Source organism: Pogona vitticeps, chromosome 10 (assembly GCF_051106095.1).
Source record: "Pogona vitticeps strain Pit_001003342236 chromosome 10, PviZW2.1, whole genome shotgun sequence".
NCBI classification, from domain to species: Eukaryota; Metazoa; Chordata; class Lepidosauria; order Squamata; family Agamidae; genus Pogona; species Pogona vitticeps.
In genome coordinates this window covers 12038965-12063298 of record NC_135792.1, presented here as the reverse complement: position 1 = coordinate 12063298, position 24334 = coordinate 12038965, and the positions used below count along the sequence as shown (strand labels likewise).

Below are 24334 nucleotides of genomic sequence, written 5' to 3'. Positions count from 1 at the left end.
GCGTCACACAGCCATAGGAGCATTTGTCTTGCGAGTCATCAACCCCCATTTCCAAAACCATTTGTCTTGCGAGGTTTTTTTTTTGTCCTGAGATGGCATTTGTCTTGCGAGGCACCACTGTATTCCTGCATTGAGCAGAGGGTTGGACTCACTGGCTTTTAAACCCCTTCCAACATAACTATTCTATGATTCTATACAGGATGTTCTCAGAGAGTTGAGTACAGAGCCTGGGAGCTAAGTTGAGGACGTTGCTTATGTTTAACCCGAAAAGAAAAGACCGGAAGATGAAATGATAGCCTCTCAGATATCTGCAGATATGTGTAGGGCTGCTACACAGAACCAGTGAACGTAGAATACATGGAATAAAATCCCAGCCTCAGAACATGAGGAAGAACTCCCCAACAGTAAGAGCTTTTGACAGTGCAGTGGACTGTCTTGGAAAGTGGTGAACACACTTTCATTGTAGGTTGTTCTCAGATACCTGTAAAAGACTACCTTAGATGGTGGTGGATGCCTCTTCATTGAAGGTCTAAAAATGGAGTTCACGTAGCCATGTGTCTGGGTTGCTTTAGCCAGGAATTTCCTGCTTTGGCATAAGATGACCCTTAGGATCACTTTGATCTCTATGAGTCTATGACACCATGCTTTTAACTGAGAGGCAGGGACCGTGCACTCTCACTCCTCATACATTCTGCTTCCTATTCTGAAGCCCTAAATCAGGCTACTGTTGTTATTCTCATGACAGTAGAAAGAACCAGGACATTTCTTAAAACAACCTGTGTCCACTGCTGGTGACACATGTTCTTAGCATGGCACAAATTGTATAGGACTGATGAACCCCACACAAGCGCCCATTAGTCTCCAGAAACATGAAATCTATTCTGATTAATACCATCCACATATTTAGCAATTCTGGCTCCTGCTGAGAAACAGGAGAGGAATAGAATTTGCTGGGACTTCCCATTGAGTGGTCTCTGCTTTCTTGTTTGCAAGGATCTTCCCTTCAAAGTTTCTAAGATTTCCTTGAATCTAACAATAATTTAAATAATTACGAAAACTGAGAATACTTTCGTGGTGACTGGCTGTGTTCCCTGTTTTCCTCCAAGCTAAAGTCTCTGCTTTCATGTAAGACATAAAAGAGCAATATCGCTCTGATGAACTAAGACACATGAAATATCTAATTAACATTAAAATATTGTCTCTTGTCATTAGCCTCATTTGTGCTTTAAGTGGCAGCTCTTGAAAGACAGAGGTTCAGACAATAGTGACCTGGACCACACCGGGGGGGGGGGGGGGAATAAATGGTGTGTTCTTACTGTTCTACACATTTTGCAGTTTTATTTTCTTTGCCACTGAAATCTGAATGCAATTGGAACAAGCCATCAAGAAATAAAACAAAACTTTCTTTTAAGGAATAAATGAATGTGCTAATTTGAAAAACCACAGAGCCACAAAAAGGACTCAGTGCAATCTTAGATACATTTACTCAGACGCAAGTTTCACTGTTCATTGTTAGTGTGTTAGGACTGATCCCTTAAATTACAATCCTATATTCACTTGTTTGGCAGGTAATCTCATTGAGCCACAGGATCATAAAGTTCAAAGGGTATCTAGTTTTGCCCCAAATCAATGTAGGTATTACAGTTCATCATGGAACTACAGCACCCTGAGAGATGTTTACAGTCCCTGACTCAGTAATTGTGGAAAAAGAGAACCTGCCACTTCTTAAGGTAACTGTTTCAAAAATATTTAGGATTTTTTCCCACAGTCCCTCTCTCTGTGATGTCCAGATGTTTCTGATTTATATTCAGAAAGATTTGAAAAGCTGGTTGTCCTTTGTAATGTCCTTTTGAGCTAATCTTTTCAACCTACACCTCTCCCTGGAACAAATGGGACTCACTATCTTCTAGGCATGTCTAGCTGGGGTGAGGTGGATTCTGACTTCTGGAATTTTCCATTCTGGGAGTTCCATCTACCAAACAGACAATTAAATTGTGCTCATTTAGAGTAAAGCTGCTCTGGAAGGCCTCAAAGCTGAGGCTAGGAATAGCTTGAATCTAGTTTGCTGTAAAAAAAAAAAAAAAGAAGAAGCTGCCCCAGTTGTTCCTGGGAATTGACAAAACTATCAGAAGGAAGAATTCTGGGTTTCGTGTCTAAAGAAAAAAATGTGTCTGCTTAATTTCTTCATTTCTTGATGCTTCTAGAAGCTTCTGAGAACAGTTGGGCAATCAGCCAAAGTTGATGAAAGGCACTCTTGACCACAACAGCTATTCACACCTCCATAGAGAGAGACGGGTCCAAGAGTACACCCAACTTGCAAACCTGAGGAGTGTAACTTCACTGAAGTTAGGGAAATGTCTCTCTAATCAGTCTGAAGATCTACTCCATCTTCTCTGGACTCACTTTCAGTTTATTGGCCTTCATCCCGTCCATTGTCGATGCTAGACAGTGTGCAAGGACCTGTACTGCACCACCTGCAGATGAGGAAAAGGAGAGACGGAGCTGCATGCCATCTGCATATCGATATGTAACTGCAGTCTAGGGGAGAAAAATACCTCTCCAACACCTTGACCTACAAGTCATGTTAACGTAAGTGAACTGGAATGTTTGCAACACCTGCTGGAATTACTCACACTGAGCCTAGAATTTAATCACAATGGGGGGGGGGAGTCTTAATTCAAGGAAATTGTAGTAGAGGACACACTGTGAGTGATACTTTCCAACCACTTTGCAACTAGATAGGCAGGGTAGAAATTCTATTATTATTATTATTATTATTATTATTATTATTATTATTATTATTATTATTATTATTATTATTATTATTATTATTATTATTATTATTATTATTATTATTATTATTATTATTATTATTATTATTACCATCATCATCATCATCATCATCATCAATAATAATAATAATAATAATAATAATAATAATAATAATAATAATAATAATAATAATAATAATAATTTCATTGCTTTGTCCACACAAAAATTCATGCACATTTTCAAGTACATTTCTCCATATACACATGTTTTACACCAGTCTTGCCTAATGCATGCTCATCTTCTGAGAAATTTCTCCAAATATAATGCATTTTAACATGTTCTTTTCACTAATTTACAGATTTTCAGGCACATCATCTCCTAATATACCCAGTATTTTTAAACTGGGGCACCACTGAGGAAGAGCTTTCACTGAATAGTGGAACACATGCTTCCTACTCAAAAGACCTTAGGTTGAATCCTCAATTTCTACAGGCAGGACTGGAAAAGTTCTTTCATTAAAACTCTGGAGAGGAGCTGCTCATCAGCTTTGACAATATTGAGCTAAAAAGAGCAAAGTCTGACACAGAATGTATCTACATGATGTTGTGTAGAATTCTATGTTATAGTTCAGGAGAGGGAACTAGAGTCTCTAGCAGAAGATCCTAAGCACCTCGCCAAACTACAAATCCCATTATTCCTTAGGATAGAGCCATAGAGCCAAAGTAGTATTGAACAGTTATCAGTGTGTAGGATAATACAATTTCACTAAACAGGAGCTCCCTGTTTCTGCTTCTATGTAATTACATTCCAGAATTTAGAGGAACATGAGAGACAAGACATAATGGGTGTTTCAGTTCACAAACTGGCTGGGTATGTCTCAACTAGCTACAGTTTCATGAAAACACAGACCAAACAAATTTCTTACCCGTGCTTAGAGGGAGCTCCATTGAACACAACAAGGCTTATATCTATATAGGGTGGCATATAAATAATCCAGGGTGAGGTAGATGTGTGCACATGGGTTAAGAGACAATGAGAGATAGCAGGAATCTCTGAACCAGCTGTTTGTAGTGGGTTGTGGGGTGGTTTTATTTATTTATTTATTTGGCTGAACAGGTATCTGGTGCTTCTCAGACTTACCTCTTCCTGCTGGTGCCCACTCAGAGGCAATGCCTAGAGGAGTCAGAGCAGGGAAGTGCCTGTTCCGCCGAAAAACGAACCAACACAAAGTGCTGGTTCATGCCCATCTCTAAATGAGATCTTTCTCTTTCCCCTTCTGGAGCTTCCCAAAGATAACAGAACGGTTTTGAAAAGAAATCATTCCAGAAAAGGAAACCAAGACTACGAGCATGTGTTTAACAATCCAGAAAAACGAATGCCACAACGCTGACCAGCCTAGACTTCAAAGGATATGAATAATTAAATCAGAGTTTTGCAGCCCAGTCTAATTTTGAAAAATGTAGGCAGAGAATCCCTAAAACCATTTCGGTCCTTTGGGAGAATCACTGTGTGAGAAGCTGGCATCCATTAGTGCCAGACTGAAGAGAGAAAGGGGGAGAAAAATCTACTCCCCTTTGGCACGCATCTTTTGGCAATATAAATAACCCAAGCCTAATGAACAAACTGGTCAGCCTAAAATTAAATGAATGATCTCTCACTGCCTTCATGTTCCCACCAGGATAATCACAAAAGGTGATCTGTTTCAGCAAATCAATTAGGTTCTACAAGCTGGCTTATTTACAAAGCAAGGCGTGTTCCAGCTAGAGAGTTCAATTCCTCTCATTTGTAAGCTGGCAGTTTGATCTTTCTTTCTTTCTCCCTTTCTCTCTCTCTCTCTCTTTTTCAAGTGCAAAGTTAAAATGCTAAAGTGTTGTTTAATCATTCATTTCCTCCAAACGGCCTGATTCGTCCTTAAGCCAATTTTAATTTAGGCAATGCCGTGGAGGACTTCACTTTGTCACACTGTCCTCGATAACTTGAAGAAAGCAAACAGATTGTTTCTGCTACTGAGAAGGGGGAAAACAACAACAACAACAACAACAACAACAACAAGCCAGGCCAAGTCCATCTCTACAGGAAGTGTTAGCATCACACAATAATCTGGTCTTTGTTACACTAGGGTTGTGATGAAGGAGTAAGTCCTCAAGCTGCTTCCGAGAATTTGTATAGTCAGGTACCCTGTTTAAGAGATGATGGTCCTCTGTTTGAAGATGTATCAAATGTCAGTCCTCGGTTTCACTGATTTGCAGTATTTCATATCATATGTCCTAGCAACTTCTCTGTCCAAGAGTTTGGGTCCAATCATGGCAGAAACATAAAGCTCACTTTTCCCAGGACGATCATGTAGATATATTCGCGAAGGCTTTCACGGCCGGGATCTAATGGTTGTTCTGGGTTTTTCAGGCTCTTTGGCCATGTTCTGAAGGTTGTTCTTCCTGAGGTTTTGCCAGTCTCTGTGGCCAGCATCTTAGCCAACTACACCAGAGCACAGAGTGCTGTCCTCTGAAGATGCCGGCCACAGAGACTGGTGAAACGTCAGGAAGAACAACCTTCAGAACACGGCCAAAGAGCCCAAAAAACCCAGAACAACCGACCATGTAGATGATTTCAGGCAGTTTGTCATAACAACAGTTGCTTACTATTATAAATAAGTAGTGTTATAACATATTGGCTGAAATCCTGCCACTTAGCGTAGTAAGTCTCACTAGACTACAGTTCATATACATGGTGCCACAGGTCCCACACATTCCCTTCTCCCACCTCCCTAGCCAATGACCTACTCACCAGTCAGAGCTTGCTCCTCTCCTCCTCCTCCCTGCCTGTTCAACCAATCCACGGCAGGAGCATGGGTTTGCCTGTCCTGCGTGCTTGTCTGAGTGGGTGATCAGCCAGGGAGGCAGGGCAAGGAAGCCTGTGCTCCCACTGGAGACAGGTCGAGCAGTCCAAAATGCACATAAACGTCTCCAATGAAAACGAGCATGTTTTCGCTTCTTGAAATTAACCACATGTAAACAGTAAATGAAAAAGAAGTCTCGCTGATTGTTCACAAAGAAATAACAAATCCATCCAAAGCTACTGTTTTTACTAGCTGATGCAAGACCATTTTCATATTTTTAAACCTTGTGCATCTAGAGAAATGCACAAAAACCAGTCTTAAAAATCTGGAAAATCTTTTCGAAACCAACAAAAGAAAGTGAACCTTGCCACAGCAGAGGATCATCCTCTGGTTTATCAAATGAGGTCAAAACAAGCCAGGATTTATATCCCCAGATTAGACTGAGAAAATGGTAATTTTTGTTGAGTGAAAGTTCTGGACAGCCTTACAGTCTCATTGAAAGTGATAACAGTCAATGCAAGTGTAACCACACAGAGATCTGTCCGCTGTGATCTGCAGGAAAATTATCAACACACTGACATTTGTCACATCTTTTCCCAGGAGATGTCATTTTTCACAAGGATCGGCTTGGTTATCTTGTAGAGTATGCAAACAAAAGTTATAAAGTCGACAAATTAAGGCAAGGATGAACACTCTGTTCTTTGGCTCACACAGTGTACAGTATTCTATACTCCCATATCAAAATTGCATCTATTTTAATATACGGTAATTGCATCAGAAAGGATTTCTGTCCCAGCCGATGATGGATGCCTCAGTCTGGCACAGCGCACAGCTACATGTGGTCTTCGTTGTTGTAGAATGGCACAAAAGAAATTGCTATTGAGCACTGCTGGCTACCAGCAGTTGGGAGATGCTTCATTCAGCCATTTTGAAGGATACTAAATCCCTGTAACTATAGAACAAGATGACCTTCATTGCCAATGAGCTTTACGCTAAATGCTACAGATCCCAAAGGAATTAATTGCATAATCCTGCAGAACTGATTTTTGCTCACAAATTAGTGAAGAATCACACTTGTACACTTCAAGGAATCTGGATTTAAGGGTTCAATTTTTCTTAAGCTCAAAGACTGAAATGAAATTGTAACTGGCAGTTTTACACACAGCGAAACTGCTTAAATCCCGTTGACTCTTACAGGATTTAAGAGCAGTCTGTTCCCACCAATGTTTGTGAGATTCTGAAAGATGGAATGAAAAGAAAACAAACACAAAGGGGGGAAATGGGTCCCTCCAACAAATAGAAAAACAGGAAGAGACTTGACTTTTTAAAGCATGATATGCGTAAATGAACACAATTAAGAATGTAGAAACTACAAAACAATAACTATACAGGAGCCAGAGATAAATAACTAGGTTTAACCTTACTCTCTACATAAACAGTTGTTTACAAGTTCATGAGCCAAGAGAATGTTTGTCAAGTGTAGAGTGGATCCACATTTGCCATCATGACCCTTTTCGAGTAATTTTCATCACGCCTCCCATCTCTCTAACATCACCAAACTCCCTTTTATATCATCGTCGTCGTCGTCGATCATCATCATCATCATCATCATCATCATCATCATCATCATCATCATCATCATCATCATCATCATCATCACCCAGACTTATAGACACATTGAATATAACACACCAGGCATAGTAGTAATAGAAAGAAGAAATGCCTGGATCATTGACATTGCTATTTCAGGGAATGCCAGAGTTGAAAATAAAGAACTGGAGAAACTAACAAAATAGAGACCTGGCAATTGAAATATCTCACTTGTGGATGACACATACTTCACTGGTCCCTGTAGTCATCTGGGCTTTGGAACAATATCAAGAAATTTCACACAGTTGCAAGCAGTTGCAGATCTCAGAAATGACACCCTTATAGCTACAAAACAATGGCAATATACAGCATACATACTTCATCGCTATTTAACAGACACTTCCGTTTTTGGTTAGAATTTGTATCTGTTATATAATATCAGTCAGTGTTTGTATAATTTTGATTGAGTGTGTCTAGTGATTGCAAACAACTGCAACAACAGTGTCAATTCTGATGCATGGCAAGGCTTTTCAGGGTCTCCCAGAGAGAATGCTCAGAAGTGGTTTACCTTTCCCTTCTTCAGGGGGCATCCGGGGACTGTGCCGCTTGCCCAAGGCCATACAGGTTGGATCTTTTCTCAGGAGCCACAGTGGGGAACCACACGTTCAACCTCTGGCTCCACAGCCAGATACATAACTCACTGAATTATCCAGCCATGTCATTGATTCAATAGGTTTATTCTATTTGGGATTGGAACTCACCATTAGATTCAGGGCCCTGTGTGCCACTCTGAGATCCCTGAAAGAAGGATGCAAAGTGGAGATTGCTTTATTTCACGTCTGCATTTAGTGTTAAATAGGGAGAAGGAATACTCAGTAAATTATCCAGTTTCATTGTTTTAAGCTGTCTTGACTTGATGAGGCAACTCAATGAGGAATCTTCAGACTCAGAGCAATTCCTTGTCTCCAGGTGCAAGTAAGTAAAAAAAAAAAAAAGCTGTTTCTTCTCACCACAAAGTCTTTGCAATTTGTGCACACTGGCTTTGCATGGAATTACAATCTCTTCACTTTCTGAAGCAAATGACAGAGAACAACACCAAAAAAATAACCCACACACAACTGGCTGATTGTGTTCAGCCTGTGCATGAGAGTGTTATTTTCACCAGCTAGTGAGGAGACACAGATTGAAAAATAATGCATTTGCAGATCCAATTGATTAATAGTTTGTTATCTTGTATATGTGATGTTTTTGTGTGTGCCAATAAAGGCTCTGATTGACTGACTCACTAGAATGTTATTTATATTAAACTCTCATTTCAAACTTTTTTTGCTTAATTCTCACAGTGACAGAGAGAGAAAGGAGGAGACTCCCAAGTCTACTCGAGAGCTCCACAAAATAGCCCTGCCCAGTCATGGAGAGAGAAGAAAGCATGTTCTGTTCCTCTGTCTCATGTGCGAAGAGAAACAAATAAGGACTCCCATCTGTGACTTGAGCCATCTTAACTCTGGAACTAAAATGAGACAATGGTGCTTCATTCTACCCTACATTCCACCGACCTTGCCAAAAGCTTCCCTGGCAGAGGTATTTGTGAAACCAAATCCATAAGGTACTTGAAGCAGCAGTCATGGGTAGAGGTTGAGGTACTGCCTGTCTCTGAGCCACCAAGAGGGCTTCTTTGGAGCAGTGATCCCCAACCTTGGGCCTCCAGATGTTCTTGGACTTCAACTCCCAGAAATCCTGGCCAGCAGAGGTGGTGGTGAAGACTTCTGGGAGTTGTAGTCCAAGAACATCTGGAGGCCCAAGGTTGGTGACCACTGCTTTGGAGGATCCAAACAGAGGTGAGGATGGCTGTTCCCTGCAGTGGTACTATTTCGGTGACACACAAGACTATGGGAGGACAGTGAAAAACATCCTGGTGGATCATACACTACTATCTTAATTAAAAAGCCAAGACTAGAAACATGGTCAGGAACATGCTGGGCTAGAAGCAACTTCAGTATGATCAAGCTGGGTATCATGAGACTGCTTTTGCTTTGGATGTTGTTTGGGATGTAGGAAGAAGAGACTCTTTCACAGCAGCCACATAATACAAAGTTCTCCATCTATCTCTTGCACCAGCTGTCAATCACTTCTGTCCTAAAAGGTCTGACCCTAAGTCTCCCTCACAATTCCTCCACCAGGTGCAGAGGGAAGCAAACTATGTTTTTATATATTCCTTTTTCCTGTATTCACTACAGAATGAACTGAGCCAAATGACAACACAACAAACTAAAATTAGGAACAGCACTCTTATTGCCTACAGCAATAGGAAACTGAAGGGTGATGTGATGATGACAGACAAATCCTTACTCCCAGTCTAGATCCTGTCTAGCAGATAAGTAAGTGATGTTGTCAATAGCATTTCCAGTGCTATGTCTACCTCACATAGTTTCCACAGTTCTCTCCTCCCCAACTGTTTTTCTGCTTCTTACCTTGAAACCTCCAGACACTGTAGCTAATATTATTCTAATTATTTAGGTGGAGGCTATTTGATATGTGGCCTCACCAGGGATTTCTGCATTCAACAAAAATGCAGAGAAGTTTGACAATAGCTGTGCACTTTGGCACATTGATGCTACCTGGGAAGCTTGTGTGAATAAGGAGGAGGAGGAAGATGAGAATAATTTCAAAACGTGCAGTATCTCAGCCTTCCTCATAGGTGCTCAGGAAACCTCTAACAATACACATAAAACACACATTTAAAATAATAAATTGTAAATCTCTAAAATCATGGTTGAACACATTTAAATCGCAAGCGACACATTACAGAATGTCCCCGGTAAACCTCATCTGAGTACATTCTACCTAGAAAATCGTAAGAAGGGCTGCTACAAGTATTAATCAACTTGACAGCACAGTTATTATTATCATTAGATCAAAAGTTACAAATGCCTGTTAAAATACAATAGAAACACTATAAACAAGCAGAAATCATAGACAAATTAAACACATGCATGTTTCTTAAACTAAACGCATGCATGTTGTATAAGTCTTATACAAACAGATATGGTTTTCAATTGTTCCCTGGAAGACAAAAGTCTGGTGGACCACCAGCTCTCCTGATAGGAGTTCCAGAACAAGGTGGCCACCACACAGAAAGGCTTGCCACATGTGACAGCCCTGTGGGCCTCATTATTCTTAGGTTACGCAAACAGAGCTTATGTGAGAGAGTATAACCATGACTAATTATCTACCTTGATTGCATGTGGGAGTAATTCAAGAGACTGAAGAAACATGTAGCATGAGTCAAATTCTGTAAATTTGGGGCCCCAAACCCCATCATCACTATCTTCAAATCCTCCAACTTACAGTCCAGTCTAGCCTCTTCTACCCATAATCATAGAACTGATGCCTGGGTGATTTCTTGGGGGGGGGGGGGAACACAGCCACAGAACACATCCTGATATTCCTTCTTGCCTAGGAGAGGCCCAAGGACCGCCATTGTAAGTGGAATCAACCTATAGACAGAACGCTTCTTATTCACTGAGAGGCTGCAGTTCCATAGTTCACCACATGAAGTACTTGTCAGCAGCTCCTGATAGTTTCTGCTCTTGGATCAATTAATTCTCTGTCATGGTTAACCTACCTGGTGGGGCTGTCGGAAAAATGAAATGGATAAACTCCCATCCTTGCTTCCCTTACTTCACCTTATTGCAAAGTCAATGAGGAGATGTACATATAAAGGACATCAGTGCCATTGTTTGGATCCTTGTAACATTGTCTTTCAGAAGGAAGGGTTTAAATCCATAGATTTTCAGTTAGCGCCACATTGACGGTACACCGAAAAAAGGCATTATTTTATCTTGTGGTTTCTGCTACCTGAGCTTTTATAGGGAGGTAAAATGATACCTAGACTTTGTTGAGGGTTGGGGATTGGATTTCTAAAGACCTGTACCTTTCTTTACCTTTTTTGTTCCCCTGTGTTTTTTTTACCCAGTAAAAAAAATGAATTGCAATGGTTTGGGGGTGTGGGTCAGATATATATTTATGCCAAATAAACCTTAACTGCATTTCAAACGATGGGTCTGCCTGATGTTGAAATAAAAGGATGACTGCCATCTTTATCCCCCTTCCCCTTGCCCATATTTTATTACAGTATATAGTTCAGCCTTAGACAATAGATCCCTAGCCAGGAAGTAAGTGCTATTGTCAGATTAAGTGGAGCCATATGTGAACAGCTGAAATGCATGAAATGAAGCGATCCATTCATATCAGAGTGTGACATACAAAAAGAGACAAGAATCGGGGGAGTGGGAGAGACAATGACAGAGTCTATAGGAAATGGGAATTAGGAGATACTTCAAACAAGTAATTCACTGCAGTGTCCTAAAAGTAGTTAGTTGCTGCTTTCTCCACTTACTAGTTAATTACATGTTTATATTTTTAAAAGTGTCTCCTAAGGTCTTCTTTTCTGGTTTCTTAGAACCAACATGGTTCTAAGGAAACCTGAGTGCTATGTACATGCCAGTTGTCTGGAATACTACACATATTCTCATCCTGTCTACCTCACTCTCACTCAAAAAAAAAAAAAAAAGGAATTAATTACAGGTAGTCGTTGTGGGTTTTTCGGGCTCATTGGCCATGTTCTGAAGGTTGTCCTTCCTAATGTTTTACCAGTCTCTGTGGCCGGCATCATAGCTACTCCTGTCCTCTGAAGATGCCGGCCACAGAAACTGGTGAAACGTTAGGAAGAACAACCTTCAGAACATGGCCAAAGAGCCTGAAAAACCCACAACAACCATTAGATCCCGGCTGTGAAAGCCTTCGCAAATACATTAATTACAGGTAATTCATTCTTTGCAACTAGTTATTTCTAAACTCAGAAGATGGAGTATGTGAGGTGGCAGCTGTCTTCTCCAGCAGCTCACAAGCAACACCTGCTTTCTGTTGTACCTGACAGCCATTCTGTGCAGCAAATGGAAGAGCAAGTGTACTGGGTTGCGCAGCTTGTGCTGCATGCCTCCGTCTGCTCACCTCCATAATGGTGACATAAAGCCCCAGTCTTCAGCAAACAAACAAACAAAATATCGCTGACACAAAGGCACCACTTCTCAAAGAAGGAAATGCCTGGGAAGCAGTTGGGATGTGCAATACCCAAGAGGAATGGCCAGGGGATGAATGGACCACTATCTGTAGTTCTTTGTCTTGAGGCAACCACATTGGTCTGCCTAGCAATAGGACTGGCCCTAGATCATATACCTGTATAAGATGGTTGATCTTCCTGATCATGACTGGTATATAAGGTTTAGGTCATCAACTGTTTCTATTCTTGTGTCGTCCCACTGTAGTAATAAAAAGCCAAGTGTAATCCACTGGCATTTCTGATCAATCAACCCCAATAATATTTGTAATGATTTCTGGGTGATGTTTCAGGATCCTGGATTCTACCAGTTTCAAGGCTGACTGAGACATTCTTTTAACCATATGAAGAGAATCTTCCTCTCCTTATAAAAGAATCCTGAAATTAAAATCTTCAGTCTCATAACTAGGAAGGAAGGAAGGAAGGAAGGAAGGAAGGAAGGAAGGAAGGAAGGAAGGAAGGAAGGAAGGAAGGAAGGAAGGAAGGAAGGAAGGAAGGAAGGAAGGAAGGAACTGCCACAATGCTAAAACTATCTGGATTTGCTCATAATGAGAGATATGTGGCTGCCATGAGAAACTGCAACCTTCCATCTGTACCCCATCTGTTTCTCCTAATGCCCTCTACTTATAGAAAATATGTGATGATATGAGATGTGACATCACTGCAAGAGCGTATCTCTATAGCTCTATGACTTCATGGGCTGGTCCTTATGCAAAAACCCAAGGTATGGAAGATATGAGAATATTTCTAACTTGGGGACATCATCACATATTATGCATGACTGTTAGGCATTACTGGGGGAGGGAAGTGAAGGTGACAGGGAGGTGCTAATGTCAACAGCAGTCCTCTTCCGTAACATTTAGTTCTGGGTGGCCTAAGCAAATCTAGCCCTAGACGTTTTTCTGCTCAGTGGGGAGAAATAAATTGTGCTGTACAACTACCTACCTCAAGGGGCACAGTAGTCAAAACCAGCCAAATAATTTTGGCATGTGAGGCAGAAAATTCCACCGGAACACCTCACCATCCTGTAGTAATGAAACAATAACCAACAAAATCAAAAGCCATAGACTTCCCCTTTCAGGAGACCCCGATCTACAGCCACCTCACCGTTGAGCCAGTTGCACGCCTTGCTGTTCTGTATTCAAATCCCAGTACACAAGCTCCACCCTTTGGCTGGGATTCATTCCTACACACAGTCTTTAATGCTTCTCATCCTGTGTGTGTTAAGTAGTGCTGAAAATTAGCCTTCTCCCTGTGAATGGCAGGACGGCATTAAGGGTATGCCTCTTTCCATCCAGACAGAAAACTTACAATGAGGATGAATTTGTAATTACACACATGTCAGAATAGAGAGCATAATATTTTGCAGAGTCTTTATTGAACATTGCTTTCAAATACTTTTTTTTCCTTGTAACAAACAGAAAGAAGGAAAGAAAGAAAGCTTTATTGTACATCATCCTTGGCATGGGATTTTTGTAAATCTTGCCCAACATTCATCACTTTTTTTCTGTTCTGTGTTTCTCCGACACCGTACTAGCCGACAACCTGCTATCCTATGATTGATGTACTTATTTCTACTAAACTATCACTAACCAAGCATATCATTTTTATACAGTAAGTGTATATTCAATTTCCTACAGTTTTGACTACTAAACTGTCTCAGCAGTGGAACAAATACATTGCAGGGGAAACGGAAGATCTCACTGAATGCCAGGAGAACACCTTTATCAAAATGAAGGTCCAACACTTTCATCAGTGGCTTACTGCTACTGCACAAGCTTTTGTTTCGTTTTTCAAAGATGGATGGAGGCAAAAGGCTTGTTTCCAACCACCCGCAACACTACCAGTTGAGGTAGTGTGGGGTCATTAGACTTAGAACATGGAGACGGGGCAATGAGTTCCAATTCTACCCAGGGCCAAGCTATACATGACACTGAGGACTCTGGCATGGCTCTTCCATTTTAAAAAACAAATTAAACTAGGGAATGTAAAAGAATGTTGCCAATATTTTTGTCAGCATAGACATGAAGAAAAGTAGATGATTCCACTTTAATTTTGTTCTTGCTCCTTGATTTCGATTGCCTACCCTGCTTCTTGGAGTTAGCCAGAAGTAAAAGGATAAAAGTATTAATGTAGAGCTTCTTACTCTTTGTGGGATATCAGATCTTGGTCTCCCATGTCATGTGCGGGTTTCCTTGTCACCATGGGGTAAAGCTTGTGTGCTATGGGCGACTAGCTGATTTCTTGACATTGCAACAAAACATTTCCTGTTATGATATTCATGATAGTGTGGCAAAGGAGCACTCAATTTCTATTGTTATTAGATTAGAAGCTGAGCCTACCCTTATCTTGCCAGACAGTAACCAAGGGCAGCTGAAAATGGAGTGAGATCTCTCTGTGGGCTCTTTCCATGTGACCGGTTTCTCCCCTCATCCCTCTATAACAGCCATTCTCACTGGGGGAATAGGGGGTGGAGGGCCCTGGCACCTTTGAAGGGGGCCACAGATTGGAAACAGTTCTTCACACATCACCCTATGACATTTGTTGTGTTGTGTATACAATCCTAATTCGGTCTATTTTTTTCATATTGTGTTTATTTGTTGTTGTTTAGTTGTTTACTTGTGTCCGACTCTTCATGACCCCATGGACCAGAGCATGCCAGACCCTCCCATTTTCCACTGCCTCCCAGAGTTGTGTCAAATTCATGTTGGTTGCTTCAATGACACTGTCCAACCATCTCATCCTCTGTCGTCCCCTTCTCCTCTTGCCTTCACACTATCAGGGTCTTTTCCAGGGAGTCTTCTCTTCTCATGAGGTGGCCAAAGTATTGGAGCCTCAGCTTCAGGATCTGTCCTTCCAGTGAGCACTCAGGGTTGTGTTTATGGCTATCACCAAAAAGGCTGAGAATGCTCTTCACCGCAAATTATCTTAACTGGCCAGTTAAAGGAGATATAGTCATGCTTCACACGATGAAGCATAAGATAGCTGTTGACTTGCTTTGGGATTATTTTTGCGTATGGAGATAAAGTTTTTTGCAGTGCTTTGAGAGGCAGACTCCCTCCCTGCCTCCCTCTGTCTCTCTCCCTTTCTCTCTTCCTACCATAAAGAGCCAACCCCTATCTCCCTAAGAGAAAACAAAATGAGTTGCAGGGAAATGTCTTCTGCACAGAAAGCCATTTTCTGTTCTTCTCTTCCCACTGTGTGCCAGATCATGGCATCTGTTCCTGCTGTTCTTTAGTTCTTCCATCCAGCGTGTTTCTCAACTTCCGAGGAACATTTGGGGTTCTTAAATCCAAAGGTCATGTTTAACATTAAGAGAAATGGGGATCTGTGTGTGTGTGTGTGTGTGTGTGTGTGTGTGTCTGTGTCTGTGTGTGTGCGCGCGCATGTGCATGTGCATGTGTGTGCACGCACACTGTACAGAGAAATGAGAGAGTGACAGTAATAGAAAGAGGAATGATTAGATTAGTTTCTTTTGGAAATGACTGGCAGTTGTATGGTTTTCTCCAGTTCCTCTTTTAATGCCTTGCTTCCTTTTATATCCAAAATGGATTCTCAAAGGTTTCAGTGTGTATCATGGTGATTCTGTCCAATATTTTGAGAGGATGGTTCAGAAAGTGTTAAAAAATAACCCTCAGGATTTGCCATACTGTTGTCCACCATCTCTGTGCATTCAGCAGGGTGAATGGCTCTTGTATCATCCTTTCACAGCATGGAGGAGCAGACACCTTTGTCAGAACCGGGAGGAAATTCAGTCTGCATTTAAACCCCGCCAAGCTGCTTCTAAACACAGGCTTTTACGGTAAATACTCAAAATTCTCTTGAATTATATATGATGGCGTTATGCAGAGAGACAGTGAGATCTCTCCAGCCACCAAATTCGCCTTCATTTCTTCACTCACATTGTATCAGACTCTGAATAAAAACCACTAACACTAGAGAAAGATGGGGTGTATCCAAAATACCAAATAGGTAGTGTGTATCTGTTAGAATCCACTAAGCAGGACTAAGTTCCTAAATTCAGCAAAAGACCTCTACAAAGAATTTTCAAGTCAGAAGATTACTTGCAAGTGACAATGAAGCAAAAGGTGCTGTGTTTTCTTCTTAATACCGAGTAATGTGTGTAAACTATCTGTGTGCAAAACCAGTAAACTCCTTTTGAAAGCAGATCTCACACATGTACGCAAACCAGGCAGAGAATGGCTGGTGGATTGTTTCAAAGCAAATCTTCCAATGCCCCGAATCCTTAAAACTCCATGTGACGAAATAGCGCCCATTCTCATGTATTTGCAGAATTTGCATTAGAGCATTATTAGCACATATTTGCTTAATTCATGTAAAAAAAAGGTATTCTTTTTGTTCTCTTGTCAGGAATGCCTTTCGTGGGAGAAGGAATCAGATCACCAGTAGTGAATAATTAGTTGGACTGTGTAACTTGGCCTGCGGTGTAGATGTTTGTATTTTTAGTGGGGGACTTTTAGTGGGTGGGGAGTGTTTGGGAATTTTATGTGTGTGCATGTGTCTGGTCTCTGGGTGTCTGTGAATTTCGTTGTATGTGTATATACTTACAATGACAATAAATTATTATTATTATTATTATTATTATTATTATTTTGTTGTTTCTCATGGCTGCATGTAAGGACAGGGCAGGCAAAGTTTTGCATCCCAGTTGACAACGATTGATACAATTCCTGTTTCATGGATTTGCTTAGGATAAATAACTCCACTGGTGGTGATTTTTGGGACCTTCAGGGGCAATAGAAAGTTTTAATTTCTGCAAGATCTCCACATCATTAGCCTTACACAGTGTAAGTTTTGCCTCTGGATTTCAGCCAGTGTCAAGAATATGAAATCCAGCAGCAACCACATATGTAAGGCTGATGATACCAGCTGTGGTGATTTGGCCAAAGCATCTGAAGCTGGCTGGATAGTTTGGTGGTTTAGGTATCTGGCTATGGAACCAGAGGTTGGAAGTTTGATTTCCCGCTGCACCTCCACAGAGAAGAGCAAGCTTGTGTGGTCTTCAGCAAGCTGCACAATCCCAGGATTGTGACCTCGTCTAGATCGCTGGCAAACCACGACTGGAAAGGTCATGTTGACCCTGATTCAGTAGCCAGAAAACAATTAGATCATCTTGCCTTTATCTGGAGCCAAGGCCTTGCATGAAGACAAAACATTGATAACGCACCTGCTCGTTAGCATTGCTTGCTAGATGTAGTATTGTTTACTTTGTACTATAAAATAAACCTCTCACTGGGGTGAGGAGAGCTTTTGGTTCATGACACTTGTCTCCGTGTCTTAATTGCTGGATCCTGGCCTAGGATCCCTCATCAGCTGGTGACCCCGACGTGATCATCCAGCTCCCAGCAGCCGAACCTCTTCTGATGTAGGTTCAGCTCCCATTCACCCTGCTTCCCTCGACTGGAATAGTCTTCGTGCACCCAGCCCACGGGCTCCCCGGGTAAGTATGGGTTGCTTATCTACTAAAGAGCAGCATCAGAATGCTGAAGAGTTAATTGTGAGGCAAAATGACGGATGGCAAATATCAGGCAAAGAATTAATGGAACAGGAGCAACACGCTCGAGAGCTAAGTAGGCTCGTTCAGCAGAATTGCAAGAGGCAAGTGTCAGATAAAGAAATATTGGAATTGTTAAGTGAGATAGATCAGAGTTGTGCTTGGTATCCTCTGCATGGAAGTTTGAAGTTAGAAGTTTGGCAAAGGATAGGGAAAGAATTGCAGTCAGAGCCAAGAGCAAGTATTACATGTTTGTTAACTTGGAAAGTTATTTATGAGGCACTCTCTGTATTTCATGGAAACTACAATTTGCTTTTAAAAGGAGCAGAGGAAAAACTTTCATCTCCGCAGTTTGTGTTAGCCCCCCCTGCTGCTTCTACAGCGCTGCCTCCACCGGCCCCCCTTGCTGCTGCTTCTTCAGCATTGCCTCCACCAAATTTAGATCCTTTACCGTCTGCTCCTGTAGAGGAAAAAACTGAAACTTTAAATGAGAGTTCTCGAGAGGGTTGTGTAGTATCTGGCATACGAGAGACCCCAGTGAGCCAACGTAACATTCTTTTTGCTCCAGAAGGTGAAAGTAATTTGTTTAAACAACTCCCTCAAATTCTTCTTCCCCTCCCTTCGGCCTCCCTGCTAATTGCGGAACCGCCTGGGATGCCTCGCAGTCCTCCTGTGTTGGACCCTGCCTGTGTGATTTTAGCTCAGAGAGATGAGGCCGCTGTTTCTGCTTGCTGTGACTTGCTCCCATCTCAAGGGGTCTGTGAACTGCAACTCAGTCTTACAGACAAAGGGACAGAGGCTCTCCCCAAATGCTCATCTGTCCAACAGCCAGTCCCTAGTGACTGGAGCAGGGGTCTCCTGCCACAAGAGGAAGGACTCATTTGCCCTAAGCAAATGAAAATTAATCTTGCATCAGCCACTGATGGTCTTCAAAAATCAGAGATAGCCAGAACAGGGGAAACAGCTGACTGCTTGCATCCTTTCTGGCCAGGTCTGGACGCACCAGCCACATTGCTGATGGGGTCACATTACAGCACAGAGAAATGGGATTCAGGGCACCCCCCAGGGCAGCCCCCAGGGGATTTGCAAGAGTTATTTCAGGTCATGTTTGCAAGGGAAGCTTGCTGTGTGTCTTCTGTGCAGGCAGTTTGCTATATCTCCGAGTAAATGATTGCTTGTGTCAGGAACTGTTTATGTTCTTTTCTGTGGAATGCTGTCGTTAAGGAGCGCTTTCTTCTGTCTTATCAGCTGGTCAGATGTTAAAGGGTAATAGGTTTAAAGGGTAATAAGTATTGAATTTCAGAGAAACAATTCTTAGTTTAAAGCTCAGAAAATCCGAAAGCTTTGTCCCTATTTCTTACAGTAATAAGAGGCAAAATAAATTCAACAGATGTAAAAGTTTTCTTGAGATTATTGTCAAAGAGCCATTATTGCATAGGGTTAAAAATTTGCTCTGAGTCTATGGCTGTTCAAGTCTGTATACTGTAGGACTGTGTTATGGTCACAGCTCCATGATGACACCTAAGCATTTTTACAGGTAATTTTTTGTTATGAGGCCAGTCATTCATCAACAGGTAATTTAATTAGTGACCCAGCAGTAAAAATACTGGGACATGTATGGAAGCTAGTATTCACTTCATATTTATTATGACATGAAAGCATTGTTCCTCTCCATCTACTTCTACAACTTCTATCATACCTTGCATTGCTTAGTAGTTTCCTAAATATCTCAGCGTGATGGGTCTAATCTCATCCACGGATACAGTGCAGCCTGCTAGGACATAAAGTCTGTATTGTTTTCCCTGCTCTGTGAAGTAGAAAACTCTAGGTCATAGCCTGGCGTAAATCCCAGACTTCTTATCAGCGCTTCTGGGCGTTCTGCAAGAGAATGCTATTCATCTTGGACAGTCTAAGAGAGAATCATTTGTTAACACTTAACTCCTGCAAAATGCTTGTGCAGCCTGAGCATAAAAATTTTGCATCTTTAACACATCTATTGCATGTCAGTTTTAGCATTGTATACACATGATCTCTCAACAACTTCATCGTGGATGGTCTGCCAATCTTAGCTATACCACGGCTGTCAATTACAGTTCTCTTCTTCATCCATAACGAGAAGGATAGGATCACAATTAGTGAAAGATGCACTTATCAGACACTCCTTTGAACTTGTACTCCCGCGTTAAAGCAGTTACAGATTTGTGTTGCCAAAGCTTGTTCCAGATAGTGCCGTAATCAACTCTTGCTAATTTTTTTTTGGTTGTCTGCAGGTAATGTTGAATTCTCCAAAGGACAAGCGCCTGCTTCTCTGTGTTTTCTGTCAATTAACCATTTGTTTTCTTCCCAGCATCTTGTATTCTCTTCACAGACAGTTCATCTTCTCGAGGTTTTGTTACGTGACAGCTTTTGAATTTTTTTCTATGACTTTAATTGTTACTTGCTTTAAAACATGTGATCCAACACTGTATTTGAATATCTTGTGTGCTCAATAAAGAACTCACCCTGAAGCATAGGATTTCTTTTTAAGTCTACAGGCAAGAAATTGTGGAAAGTGCACATTTAACATTTACTTCTCCAGATATTTCTATGCAACAGTTCTGTATAACTTAACATTTTCTGCCTTTTTCCTTGTAGCAGTCTGCTGTGTTCATGCACTCCTAGCAATGGAAACAAGGTGATGCTTATGACTCACTGATTGCGCAGAGATGGATTTTGCAATGGTTCTGCTGATGGTAAAACATAGAGCTTATTAGCTAATTCTGGTTATGTATCTTTCCATATTTAGGTCCTATAGGGGTATATAAGCTAAGCCCAGTAGATAGGTTGAAGAAATGCTGTAGTGTTTATACATAGCTGTTCACACACCACACTCACGTTTTTGTGTTTAAAGCTTTAAGGAGTTATACTATATGTGACAATGTTTGAATACCTCCCTAATTAGAACATTCCACATTGGGAGATATCTATCTAAATTTTCTTTTCATGCCAGCTAACTGTACAATTACAAGATCAGGTTTTATCTGTGTTCACATGTTTCTGAAAGATCCAAGTTTACAGGACCGCAAACAACAACTCAAAGAGCAAAGTTGGCTGCTGCTATCTTAGTCTTTCTTAATTCACTAGACAAGAATTCAATCTCATTGTAAATAGTCTTTAATATTGCTCATCAAATTGAACTTACGTATCTATCCCAATCCACATGGTTTAGAGCCAACTCACTTATGGCCCATGGATACTTTTGGTATTAAGTCAGCCTTAGCACAATTAAAAGAAAAGGGGGAATTATCCCTGGACTATCCCTGGGCCTGGGTCTCAGGGATGGGTCTCATGAATACAGAATCCATGGTCTCATGTATAAAGAATTCACTCTTGCATCAATTCTCTTCACTTCCTTCTAAGAATCATTTCAATAGTTACTGCATTAATAATTGTTCATACTCAAAGTTTTAAAGGTCTCCTTATCTATATATCGTCATTCTTATTTACAGTCACAGACCTACAAAGTCCAATAAAGACCTACAAAGTCCAATAAAGGCTTCCACGTTCGTTTAACGTTCATCAATGCTTTGTCCTTTATCTTTTTATTAAATCCTTTGTTCCTTTTTCTTCCAAACTAACCACTTGTGTTCATAGACACTCTAGCTGTCCAACCCTTAGTTCGCTATTGGAAGCCTCCAGGTCCAGGTTGGCTGATTACGTGGCGGTTAACACTCCAGACGGTCCTTTGAGGGTGCCAGCTCGGTGCGACCACATCATGTTGTGGCCTCGACATCTGACCACTCCAATCCCAGACTTCAGCTCACGCCAGAACAGTCCCAGGATGACACCAAGGGAACAGAGATGGCAACAGCAGGAGCTCAGCCGCCACCACCTGTCACTTGGGGTGCCCTTAAGACTCTCTCAGCAGAGGCCGCAGGACTTTTGCAATTTACTCAGATGGAACCTACACCCGAGAATTTCCTGGTCGCCATTATCACCATTCTTAATTATAACTCTGCTCTTACTATTGTAATGTATTATTTGTATCTTTCTACTTACACTGTATACACTGCTTTTGTACAATCGCTTGTATTAAGTACTTGTCTTGTTCCAGTCTGTAAAGCCCCTGGCAATATTGGTACTGACTCAGGATTAAGTAAATTCATGAATGAGTCACAGATACAATATTCCTCTCTACCGAATTGGGGACCTATTCAACAACAGCTGCCTGCAGAAGCATTTCAGGTACTTACACCTCATGTTGCTAATGCTATCAACAACACATGTGCCCACATAATAAACTGTACCCAAGCAAAGGTTCCTGGGGGGTTCTGAACCCTGGCAATCCCCAATGGAATTGTACCAGAAACATCACTCATATTACAATATAACTTTATACTCAAAAGCTGAATATTCTGCTCTTATTTTAAGCTTTGTAGGCTTACCAGCTATGGTAAAAGTAAATGCTCGCAACACTGCACGAATTGCCTGCTTATTAGCAAAAACCATTAACACTACTTCCACTGCTATCAGTTTATTGGCAACTGAACAGCAGGAACTGCAACAAGCCATTTTGGACAATCGGGCTGCTATTGATTATCTATTATTACAACAGCATTTGGGCTGTGAAGCCATAAAAGAAATGTGTTGCTTTAATCTAACAGACAACAGTCATAGAATTCAACAACAGATCAACACTCTAAAAAGTTATGCAGCCTCTATCAAAGAGCAAATCGGTCCAGCATGGTGGGATGCTCTCTGGAGCTGGTTACCTGTGGGCTGGATTCGAAAGGTAGTGCAATGGCTTATCATGTCTGGGTTCATTTTAATTGCCTTTTGCTGCTTCTTGCAATGCCTGCCAAATTTACTCAATCTTTTCATGTCTTCATGCTCCAAAACAAAACCACTATCACCTCGACAGGTTTATTATCAACGGCTAAAGAAAAGGGGGAGATGTGACCTCGTCTAGATCGCTGGCAAACCACGACTGGAAAGGTCATGTTGACCCTGATTCAGTAGCCAGAAAACAATTAGATCATCTTGCCTTTATCTGGAGCCAAGGCCTTGCATGAAGACAAAACATTGATAACGCACCTGCTCGTTAGCATTGCTTGCTAGATGTAGTATTGTTTACTTTGTACTATAAAATAAACCTCTCACTGGGGTGAGGAGAGCTTTTGGTTCATGACACTTGTCTCCGTGTCTTAATTGCTGGATCCTGGCCTAGGATCCCTCATCACAGGATATTACCAGAAGAAGGGAATAGTAAACAACTTCTGCGTACTCCCTACGTAGAAAACCCTAAGTTGAAATTGTTATAAGTCAACACACACATATACATACAAGCACATGCCAGCTGGGTGAGCTGCATAACCTGTGAGCTACATTTGACTCAAAGGTCCACAGATGATGTGGTGATTAATTGGTTTGTTTGAGAAGAATCTAGCTGTGCAATTTAGCAGTACAATAAAAGAGTTCAGTTCTTTCTTTGGAGAGCAAGAGAATGTGCCAATTTTGCCTGTTTGGAAAAAAAAGAAAAGAAAAACCCAACAGCTTTGAGAATGAAGTGTTCCACAAAAGACTCCTCCTTCTACATAGTTCTGGGCATTGCCTACCTTTGGAAAAAAAAATGTTATGTTGCGAATGACAGGTCTTGAACCCTCACATCTGATATTCTGTGGTTCTCTCTTGGAACAAACAAAAGCCAAATGGCATTTCTGCTTTCAAGGCTGAGCTTAAGACTTTTCTTCTCAGTTGTATATCAATCCCTATGGGATACCACATCTGAACGTCCAATAAAGGGACAATGTAGCACTGTGTAATTTTCAGATCTCATTGTACAACAATTGACTATTGTGGGACCGGAGGTATTATTCAAATACATTATATGTAGTAGGAGAGTGATCTGAAAGTCATTTCAGTCCTGTTTTTATGATTCTACAAAGACCTGAAACATTTCTTGGATTCTTTTCACACACAGAAACACACACACACACACACACACACACACACACACGTGTGTATGTATGTATGAAAAAATATGTATATTATGCTCAGCGAGACGACACTAGATAATTGGTGTGCGCATCAACCCCTGACATTATAACCTGAATCAGTGGAAGAAGAATATGAGACATATGTCTTTTGTAACATATATTGAAAGAATCCACTTCCTGTTAGGTGTATTGAATTTTTAATCCTCTATATATTTATGGTGAAGTGTAACAAATTACTTATAGCACACAAAAGCTTATGGCATGCGATTACCCTTAATTAATGGGTAAGTGCAAGCCTTTATTATTCAATGAAACTAATTTATTATCTTAATTCCCCATGTTCTGCTCCACGTTTCTATCGAAACCATTGTTCGCACCATGGTAACCAGCCCCTGCCATAAGTATGGGGGTCTCCTTTTGTGACCTATACCACCTAATTAGATTGTATTGTTATTTTTTAAAAGGAGAAAAAAAACACGCACACACACACAAAAAACACAGCACTACCGTACAAATAGGGTGAAGAG

The 24334-nt window shown here is 41.1% G+C and overlaps 2 long non-coding RNA genes across 2 annotated transcripts in view; both read left to right on the top strand.

Annotated features, from left to right (window-relative positions):
* The window catches only part of LOC144584347 (uncharacterized), a 231551-nt gene that overhangs the window by 156596 nt on the left and 50621 nt on the right, over positions 1 to 24334 (top strand). The gene's annotated exons all lie outside the window — the stretch shown is intronic.
* LOC144584435 (uncharacterized) lies at positions 17371 to 22999 on the top strand. Its single transcript, XR_013538667.1, has 2 exons — positions 17371 to 17778; positions 20467 to 22999. It is a non-coding gene; the product is annotated as an uncharacterized LOC144584435 (long non-coding RNA).